Source organism: Elephantulus edwardii, unplaced genomic scaffold (genome assembly GCF_000299155.1).
Source record: "Elephantulus edwardii isolate Elephantulus edwardi_28Jun2011 unplaced genomic scaffold, EleEdw1.0 scaffold00028, whole genome shotgun sequence".
Lineage (NCBI taxonomy): Eukaryota > Metazoa > Chordata > Mammalia > Macroscelidea > Macroscelididae > Elephantulus > Elephantulus edwardii.
Window position 1 is genome coordinate 21,536,675 of NW_006399778.1, and position 10,732 is coordinate 21,547,406.

Here is a 10,732-nt window from a genome sequence, read left to right on the forward strand (position 1 = left end):
AAGAAAACAAACAGATTCATCATGGAGAGGGTTAAATCGGACGGCTCCTTGGAGGCGAGGATTCTGAGGCTTCATCTGACATACTTTGGACATGTTGTAAGGAGGGAGAGGTCCTTGGAGAGGGACATCATGCTTGGGAGGGTGGAGGGACAGCGCTGGAGGGGAAGACCCTCTATGTGGAGGATTGTTTTAGTGACTGGGGTAATCAGAATGGGTGTGTCGGAGGCAATGTAATTGGCACAGGATAGAGCAGGGTTTAGGGCTGTTGTACGTAGGATCGCTATAAGTCGTAAATGACAGCACATAACAACAACAACAACAGCAATAGTGTATCACAAACCTAAACCATCAGCTCAAAATCCAGAATTACAAAGGACAGGAGGTAACAGACTATTCCTGACGTGAGTCCACACCAAAATAGAGGAATTTTACTGAGATATTCCAGAAAACAGCTATCACATTTTTTATCGGCTAAGCATGATTTTTGGAAACAGCAGCGGCATCCACTTCCTAAACAACTTGCCCCCAGAAACTTCATGAACGTTGATAAATGTCCATAGTTGCAGAGGGGCTTCAGGCCTTTTGTTCATAGGGTCACTATGAGTCAAGCTCGATTCAAAGGCAATCAATCACAAGAAGAAGCATGATTTATTTAATAATAAATAAATGAAAGACAAGAACAAGAGATAAAATATCACTGTTAAAAATAAAATAATTATATGCAAATGTGAAAAGATCCAAATAAAGCTTCGAGAGGGTAAAAAAGGGATACATACACAAATTAGAAGCTGATTTCCTGGGTTGGGCTGAAGATTAGATAAAACCTGAAGAAAAATTAATGAACCAGAAGATAATTTTTCAGTCATTACCCAGAAAGCAACAAAGAGGCAAGGACAGGGGGAAAAAATGCAATAGAGGTTCGTTTGAGAAGTCCAGTTTAAGTCACAAAGGAATTTCTAAAGAAGACAGAAAGAATGACAAAGAATCAGCGTTCAAAGAAATATGTTGCTGAACATTTCCAGAACTGAGATACAAAACTCTCAGATCCAGGAAGGATAAACTCTAACTAGGATAAATACAGTAAGAGTCACTCTTAGACATATTGTCATAAATCTACAGGGAAGCCAAGAGAAAGATTTTAAAAGCACATAGAAAAGGCAGCTAGCCTTCAAAGAAATGACTTTAAGATCAATAAAGGTCAAAAGCAACAATAGAAGCCAGGAGACAGAGGAACATCAAACTCAAAATGCTGAGGAAAAATAATTTGGCCGAGATACCTACCTTCAGATGATCTCATTCAGTAGCAGTGACCAAAATAAAAACAAAACCGTTGGAGATCCTACTATGAAGACTGTTTTGAAATTGACCCTGGTCTCCACTGGAAACTATTATTTTTAGGTACCATTGATTCCTTTCCAACTCACTGTGGCCCCAAGTATTACAGAACAAAACACAACCCAGTCTATGCCATCCTTACAATCGCTGTCAACCAGCCATGCCCACAAACGGTTTTAGTATTATGTAGGCTAGCTTCAGGAAGGAAAACTTAAGAGTCCTATAATCCCAGCCACCATCTGTCTGTCAGTTTTTCCTTTGGAGATTGTATGTTGCTATGATTCTGGAAATTATGCCATCAGGAAATACCATCAAGATCAAATATGGTCCACTTTATGGATCACAATAAAATATTATCTGATTTAGGACTAGAAGGTAAGCCCTGAGGATAGGAAGACACTCAAAGAATGACTGGAGGAGAGCTGCCACCACCATGGACTCAAGCACACTGGTGATAATGAAGAGGGGACAAGATCAAACATTGTTCTGTTCTGTTGCACGTAAGATTGCTATCAACCAGAGCCAACCTGATGGCACACAAATAACAATCTTCTGAAAATAAAACTAGGCATCTAGCAGGATTGCTAACTTGTTCCTCCACCTCCTCCTTATTTAGCAATGCCCACTGTTGAAACAAATTCATAGGTGGCTCCCTAGCCCTTAAATGCTACCTTCAAGAGCAAAAAACCCAATGTTTCTGAAGTCTGCCTATGCTGGTGCACTGGGGAACGTGTCCAACAATGGTTTCGTTAACACCTCCTATGTCATGACTGTACCCACTTCCTTACCTGAAGTGGCATAATGTCCTGTCAAAATTCAGAATGCTTTGGAATCTCAAAATCCTATTTTTTTCCTACTTCTTTGTGTCCTGTGCTTTATCCTCTATCAAGTCTTCTCCAGACTCAAACAACTCTGAGTAACTCAAGTACAGTCAATTCTCATTATTCATGGTAATTACATTTTATAAAGTCAGGATGAACACTGAATTAGCAAATAATCATTGTTGTTATTTGCCATTGAGTCGACTATGTCTCATAGTAGCCCTATGCACAATAACTCTGAATCCTGCTCTATCCTGAGCCAATCTCACTGTCTCTAATACACCTACTTTTATTACTCCAGTTATTGTGTCAATCCATATCATCTGAGATCTTCCTCTCCTGCACTGTCCCTCCACTCTTCCAACCATGATGTCCTTCTATAACTACTGGTCCCTCCTGGCTGCATGCCCAAAGTATGTGAGACAGAGTCTCAAAAAAATCTTTGAGCAGCATGGTTTTATCCTCTCCAAGGCAGACCTGTTAGTTCTCATGGTATGTTCAAAACTCTTCTCCAGCACCAAAGCTCAAAGGCATCAACTCTTCTGTCATCCTTGGTCATTGTCCAGCTCTCCTATGCATAGCAAGTAGCTGCAAAGACTTTGGCCTGGATCGGCGCACATTAGTCCCTAGACTGACATCCTTGCTCTTTTGCACTCTGGAGAGGTCCTTACAACAAATTCCCCAATGCAATTTGTCTTTTAATTTTCTGACTGCTGGTGCCAAGTATGTTGCTTATTATTTAAAAAGGGAAAGAAAAGGCATGGAGACAGGATGCATTCCTGACACACTCCTTTTCTGATTTTGAACCATGCAGTGTTTCCTTGCTCTGTTCAGACAACTGCCTTCTGGTCCAAGTTTAAGTTTTACATGAGCACAATCAATGTTATACTAAGATCTCTGGAGTCCAACCTGACTCAACAGTAACTGACTACAACAAAGTCAACATGTAATTTCCAAAAGCTGACATCAAATTCACAGCAAACAGTAACATCTTAAAGAAGCTTATCAAACATGAATACTTTGTCCATTGGGCACATTATATCTTCTTGAGTTTGGGAGCTCTAGAGAGCATTTCAGTGCTATACTTGAGGCTTTTTAGAACAGCAAAATCCCCCATAAAATGCACAAAAAGTGTGAAAAACCTGGGACTAAATAGTGCAACAAAATAAGGATCCTTGTTCACCATAAGCGTCCTTAAATAAAATGGTAGAGTATCATCTTGTTGCATAACAGCTGAGAGCGTGAACATTGGGTGCCTTATTTTGTTATTGTTCTTATTGATCTACAAATGGTAAAAAAAGGTGTTGCAAGTATTCATTTGGAGAATACAAATTTAACAAGTAGACAAAGAATGAAGCAACTGCACATTTATTAATCCTCCTACACTCACCACCATACAGATGAAACACCAGTGCCAAGGTAAGGCTGCTGAGAAATGTATGCTAACAGGTGGAGAGACATCCTTGTTCATACAATTGAAACAATTATTCAAAGGGAACCATGTCAAATGGTAAACTAGCTTATGTGGTCTCACCTAGGACAGTTCTTGGCCCTGTTGTTACATGCCATCAAGTTGCAACTATATGTACAACAGCCCTAACCCCTGCTCTGTCCTGTGACAATCTCACTGTCTCTGACACACCCACCTCTATTACCCCAGTCACTGAATCAATCTACCTCATAGAGGGTCTTCTCCTCCTGTGCTGTCCTTCATCCTCCCAAGCATGATGTCCCTCTCCAAGGACTGGTCCCTCCTTGCCACATGTCCAAAGTATGTAACAGGAAGCCTCAGAATCCTTGCCTCCAAGGAGCAGCCCGGTTTAATCCTCTACAGGCTGAACCTGTTTGTTTTCTTAGCAGTCCATGGTACATTCAATACTCTTCTCCTGCATCACGGCTCAAAGGCATCAATTCTCCTTCTATCCCCCCTAGTCATTATCCAACTCTCTGATGCATAACAAGTGATTGGAAAGACCATGGCCTGTATCAGGCACACCATAGTCTCCAGAGTGACACCAATGTTCTTCAGTATTTTGGAGAGGTCCCTAACAGCAGACTTTCCCCATCACAATACGTTTTTTTAATTTCCTGGCTGCTGACTGTCTAAGGAGATATGGAACAGAACTGGAGTTTAGATTTCAATCAAAAGTTTACAAACAAATAGTCATTCTTGAATGATTACCAAGAAAGGGCAAGGAAGTAGAGGGGAGTGAAACTTGAAAATAGACAATGGCCATTCAGTTAGTTGGATTGTTGTTGTTATTAGATGCTGTCGAGTCAGCATGACCCATAGCGACCCTATGTGGAGCAGCTGAACCCTGCCCTTCCTGAGCCAGTCTCACTAATACCAACACACCAACCCCCACTTCCCCAGTGACAATATCAATCCATCTTATTTGAGGTCTTCCTCTCCTGTGACGTCCCCCCACCCTTCCAAGCATGATGTCTTTCTCAAAGGATCAGTCTTTCCCGGCCATGTGTCCAAAGTATGTGAGATGAAGCTTCAAAATCCTAACCTCCAAGGAGAAACTTGGTTTCACCCTCTCCAATACAAAATAAACAGCAAAAATTTTCACTTCTTGTTTGTTTTCTTGGCTGTCCATGGTATGTTCAAGACTCTTCTCCACCACCACAATTCAAAGGCAATGATTTTTCTTCTGTCATTCTTAATCATTGTCCAGCTTTATGAAGCATTACAAATAATTGTGAAAACCATGGTCTGGATGAGGCACACCTTAGTCTCTAGACTGACATTGTTGCTTTTCAGCACTCTGGAAAGGTCCCTGATAGCAGATTTTTCCAGTGCAATTCATCTTTTGATTTCCTGACAGCTGGTGTTAAAAAGTGTTGGGTTTGGAGTCAAGCAAGCTGTTATTGTTAACCACCTCAATCTCCTCTCCATCATGGTGCTGCTAATCAGCCTAGTGGTGACAATCTTTGTCTTCTTGATGTTGAGCTTCAATCCATATTGCAGATCTGTTCTGCATATAGATTGAAAAGGTCTGGAGACAGAATGCATCCTTCACACACTCCTTTCCTGATTTTGAACCATGCAGTGTTTCCTTGCTTTGTTCTGGGGACTATTTCCTCATACAAGTATAGGTTTTGCACAATCAAGTGTTCTGGGATACTCATTTTTCTCAAGGTTAATCACAATTTGTTGTGATCTTCATGGTCAAATACCTTTTCATAGTTAATGAATCACAGATAAGACATTCTTCTGGTACTCTATGCTTTCAGCCAAGATCCATCTAACATTGGCAATAATGTCTCTAAGTGCCACTACCTTTTCTAAACCCAGCTTGCATTTCTGGTAATTCTCTGTGAATGTACTATTCTGGTTATTTCTGGATCATCTTCATCAGAATTTTGCTAGTGTGTGATATTAGTGATATTGTTCAATAATTTTGAAACACTGTTGGGTTACCATTTTTTTAAATGGGAATAAATGCAGATTTCTTCCAGGAAGTTGGTCAAGTAGTTGTCCTCCAGATTTCTTGGCATAGCTTGGTAAGCACACCTAGGGCAGCATATTTGTTTTTTTATTAGAAAGGCAATATATAATAAAGGGATGATCATACAATGTAATTAATGCTATAAAACCAAATAATTGCATGAAAAGCCAATAACTTTTTGTCAGCTGTCACTCAAATCACAATTAAAAAAAAAATCAGCCCTTGAAAATGCCATGGATGCAGTTCTCCTGTAATGCAGATGGGGTCTCCATGAGTAAGACTGAACTCAGAGGCAAATGGCCTTTTTAGTTTTGCCTTAGAGCATAAGGAAATAATACATAGTTTGTTTGAATCTTAACCTACATTTATTGACCTACCACATTTATTTATCTCCCTAGAAAAAGCTAACGACTTTGTATTGATCATAAATATATGACCACAAGAAATGGTTTAATTCCTAGTGTTACAAGATTTTTGTCTCACTAGGCAAGATAAAAACAAATGTTGCTATTCTGAGTGGCCACTGAGTTCACTGTGTCTCATAACAAACCTAAAAACAGCAGATCTGAACCTTGTCCCTCTTCTGCACCATCCTCACAACGTGTGCCATGCTCAAGCCCACTGCTGCAGTCACTGTGCCAATACCTCAAGGTGAAGGTCTTCCCTTCCTTTGTTAACCCTCTGCCTTTCCCAGCTTAATATCTTTTTTCCAAGGATTGATCCCCACCCCCAACCCCGGCAGCATGCCCAGAGTATGTGAGATGAAGTTCCCCAACACTTGCCTTTAGACAGTACGCTAAATGCATTCACTCTGACACAGAATTGTTTGATCTTTTGGCAGTTCATGGGCTATGCAACACTCTTTGCCAAGTTTCCGATGCATAGAATGTAATTTTAAAGACCACAGCTTATATAAGCCACACCTTAGTTTTTAAATTGTTATCCTTGCTCTTCAGCACTTTGAAAAAGTTCTTGGCAGCAGATTTTCCCAATGCACTGTGACTTTCACTCTTGATGGCTGCCACCATGACAACTGATTGAGGATCCAAGCGAAATGACATCATTGACAACTTCAATCTTTTTTCTATTTGTCATTATGTTTCCTGTTGGTCTAGTGACGAGGATTTTTGTTTTCTTGAGGTTGAGATGCAACCCATATCGACTGCTGCAGTTTTGGATCTTCCAGAAGTGTTTAATTTCTCAGATGAGGTTTAGAAGTGCTTAAAAGGAATTTGTTATTAATTGCATGACATCAGTCCATAATAAGAACTGCATAGTAAAGTGCACTGGGCGGGGGGAGAGGTGTACAACAAAGAAAGAATTTTTTTTTTCAAAGAGTAAAGCTACTAGGGAGGCAGGGAGGAAAATGTTCAACAATGAACGAATGGAAATCCAAGTTCCCTATAAACGTTCAGGAAAATCCCAATTTTTTTTAAAAAAAGAAGTGTTCCATTTCTGCAAGCAAGGTCATACCATTTTCATTAACACAGTTGTTGGTGAATCCTCCTCCAATCTTGATATTACATTTTTCTTCATAGAGTTCAGGGTTTTTTAAAGATTTGCTCAGCAAACAGATTTATAGGTATAAAGAAAGGATCCAACCTTAGTGTACACCTTTCCTGGTTTTAAATTATATTGTGATCCATTGTTCTGCTCAGACAACTGATTTTTAACCTGTACATCGGTTTCACATGAGCACAACTAAAGTGTTCTGGATTCTCATTCTTCTCAATGCTTTTGTTGTATGCTGTCAAATCATTTTGGAACCAGCAGCCATGAAATTTAAAGACAATGCGATGGGAAAGTCTGCTGTTAGGGACCTCTCCAAAGTACTGAAGAGCAATGGTGTCTCTCTGGAGACTAAGGTGCATCTGATACAGGCCATGGTCTTTGCAATCAGTTGTTATGCATCAGAGAGTTGGACAATGACTAGGGAGGATAGAAGGAGAATTGATGCCTTCGAGCTGTGGTGCTGGAGAAGAGTATTGAGTGTATCATGGACTGATAAGAAAACAAACAGGTTCAGTCTGGAGAGGGTTAAACTGGGCTCCTCCTTGGAGGCAAGGATTCTGAGGCTTCCTGTGACATACTTTGGACATGTGGCAAGGAGGGACCAGTTCTTAGAGTGGGACAGCGCAGGAGGGGAAGGCCCTCTATGAGGTGGATTGATTCAGTGACTGGGGTAATCGGGATGGGAGTGTCAGAGGCAGTGCGATTGGCACAGGATAGAGCAGGGTTTAGGGCTGTTGTACATAGGGTCGCTATGAGTCACAAGTGACTCGATGGCACATAACAACAACATGCTGTCAAATCAGAACTGACCTATAGCCGACCCTCCAATGAGTTTTCAGAAGCAGTAAACTTATCATGATCCATACAGTGAATTGCCTTTGCATCCTCAATAAAATGCAAGTAAATATCATTCTGGCATTTTAAATCAACAAGAAATAGTAGTAGTAATAATAAGAATAGAAAATACTCTGTAGCAGGCACAATGACAAATACTTTACATATGTTGATTCATTTTAAAAGTTAGCATAGTCAAATGAAATAAACTAGTATCTTCCTTTTACAGATAAGGGGCCAGAGCAGCCAAGTACTTGCCCAAAGTTGCACAGTGAATGGCAGAAATGAGAATTGAATGTTAAGTTCATGTTAATAGCCATATGTCCCTGGCTTTGATAGATAAGTCAATGATCGATCAGCCTCTCTTCTAATGAAACAACCAGCAGAAAGCTTGTTCTGTTCACATGCTGGATCAATAGCCCATAATGCTTTCTCAAATGCTTTCACAATCTCACTTGTTCCTCTTCCTTTTTCCCTCAAATAAGGAAACCTTTGGAGGTCAAGTTATATTCCAGGGGGTGCCATGTTTCTCACAGCTGTACATATCCTAATCATCAGGACCCTAAGAAAATTCCAATTTGGGGTTAGGGTGGGAGATGTGGTAGGAAGGAGATGCTGGCAGAAGAGTCTGCCCTTTCGTTCCTTATGCCCAAAAAGTAGACCTCTTCCCATTTAAGATCCTGGAGCTGAGCCCTCAATGTCATTACCCCAGGGACTATTTGGAATAAATTGCTTCCATACTGCTCTCAATTCTCCAAGGCTAACTTGAAGATTATGAAGAATTAATCTTGAAAAATAGAGTGAATAAACCACAATTTTTGCCTTGGTAGATTCCACTAACAGCACCTTATCGTGCTAACAACTTCTCATAAAACTGACACTCATCTTGTAACAGGGTGAGCAATTTGGTTTAAAATAGAGAGCAACATCCTACTGAAAGAAATACCTGCTGTTGATAACATAGGTTTATAGAACTCAAAGATGACCAAGTTGGTCTGAGTTTGATCTTAGAAAGTTCAAACCTAATATTGAAGACATTGGTAAACAGGAATCACACAACATGACTTAAAAGTTATCCATATTTAAATAGCTATCAATTAGCTAATATATGGCTTAGCAATTCCAATCTTGTGACTCAGAAGAATTGAAAGGAAAAATGTAAAACAGAAACTTCTAGGCCATGGTCATTGCAGCACTATCCAAGTAGTCAAAAGATGGAAACAATCCATGTTTCCATGAACAGATGAATAGATAAACCTAATGTGCTACATACATATAATGGTGACTTAACAATAGGTTACTAACCAAAAGGTTGGAGGTTCTAATCCACAAGTCATTCCTTTGGAGGCAGATGTGTTGTCTCTTCTTGTACATATTTACAGTCTGGAGTCAAAAGCAATGGACTTGTTTGATAGTAAGAGAAATGAACAATGACTTGCTGAATCCTGAAAGGATTGTGCTGAATTAAATAAGTCAAAGGGACACAAATGTTAGGATATCATTAAACATGAAAAAGGAAAAATAGTGTAGGGACCAAAATATATTAGGGGCAATCAGAGATGGGAGGGTGGGAACAAGAGAATCTTAGGTCACTGAATAGCACTGAATTAATGGTGATGGAATAATTTGGAAATGGATAATGGTGATTATCATATATTAACATAACCAATGTCATTGAACTCTACATGTAAAAAATACTGAATGGAAAATACCTTTTAATATATATTTTCCCACTATAAGAAATTTGTAAAGATAGCAATAGTATTGTGAGATAATTCACCCTTCCATCTATAAACTGCTAGGATGTGGGCATTCTCTTCTGTAACCCTAGTGATTGCAGATACTACACTGGTTCAATGAATACTTATATCATGGCATGGATATTCATCCTGAAAGAGTCAGAAAATTTGGAGCCTGGAAATAACAGGAATAGACCAGACTCAAGATCCAAAGGATTTGAATCTGAATCCTGACTTAGTGACTAACCAGTTGAGTGAACTACTTCCCCTTCATAAGCTTTGATTTTTATCATCTATTAAAAAAAGAACACTATGAAGATGAGATAAATGAATCCTGACTTAGTGACTAACCAGTTGAGTGAACTACTTCCCCTTCATAAGCTTTGATTTTTATCATCTATTAAAAAAAGAACACTATGAAGATGAGATAAAGTAACACTTAGCACAGGGACTGTCCCAGAATCAGCACTCAATAAAGGTCACTCAGGCTGTGCTCAAGGTATAGCACCAGGTTTTACCTGGTGACATAGTGCTGGGCTGTTAACCAAAAGGTTGGCAGTTCAAATCCACTAGTAGATCTCTGTGGAAAAGTGTGGCAGTCTATTGCCATAAAGATTAACAGCCTCAGAAACCTGAAGAATAATTTGGTTTGGGCTGTTTAAAATTGTTGTGTGGTTATGCTCAATTGCCTGAAGTCCACCCTGGTAAATCCTGGTCTATGGCACTGAAGGACCACATGGTCTGATGGTTCCATGGGAGAGCCAGCCAAGTAAGAAGCACACCCTATGGAACCTCCTCTTGGAACTCAATGAGAAACCATTCCCTTGGATGGAAAGACAGAAAATAAGGCTCCGTCTTCATTACTCCTTCATTACCTAACTTTTGCAAAAGCATCAAGTGGCTTCAAGAGCAGCCGATGCTCTAAATGTTAGCTCCCTCTCCTCTTAGTTATAAATCTAGCATTTGGCTTCAAGATACATATGGGTTATCTATCCAAGGGAGAGAAACCTAAAACCCAAAAGTGGTTGCTGTCCAG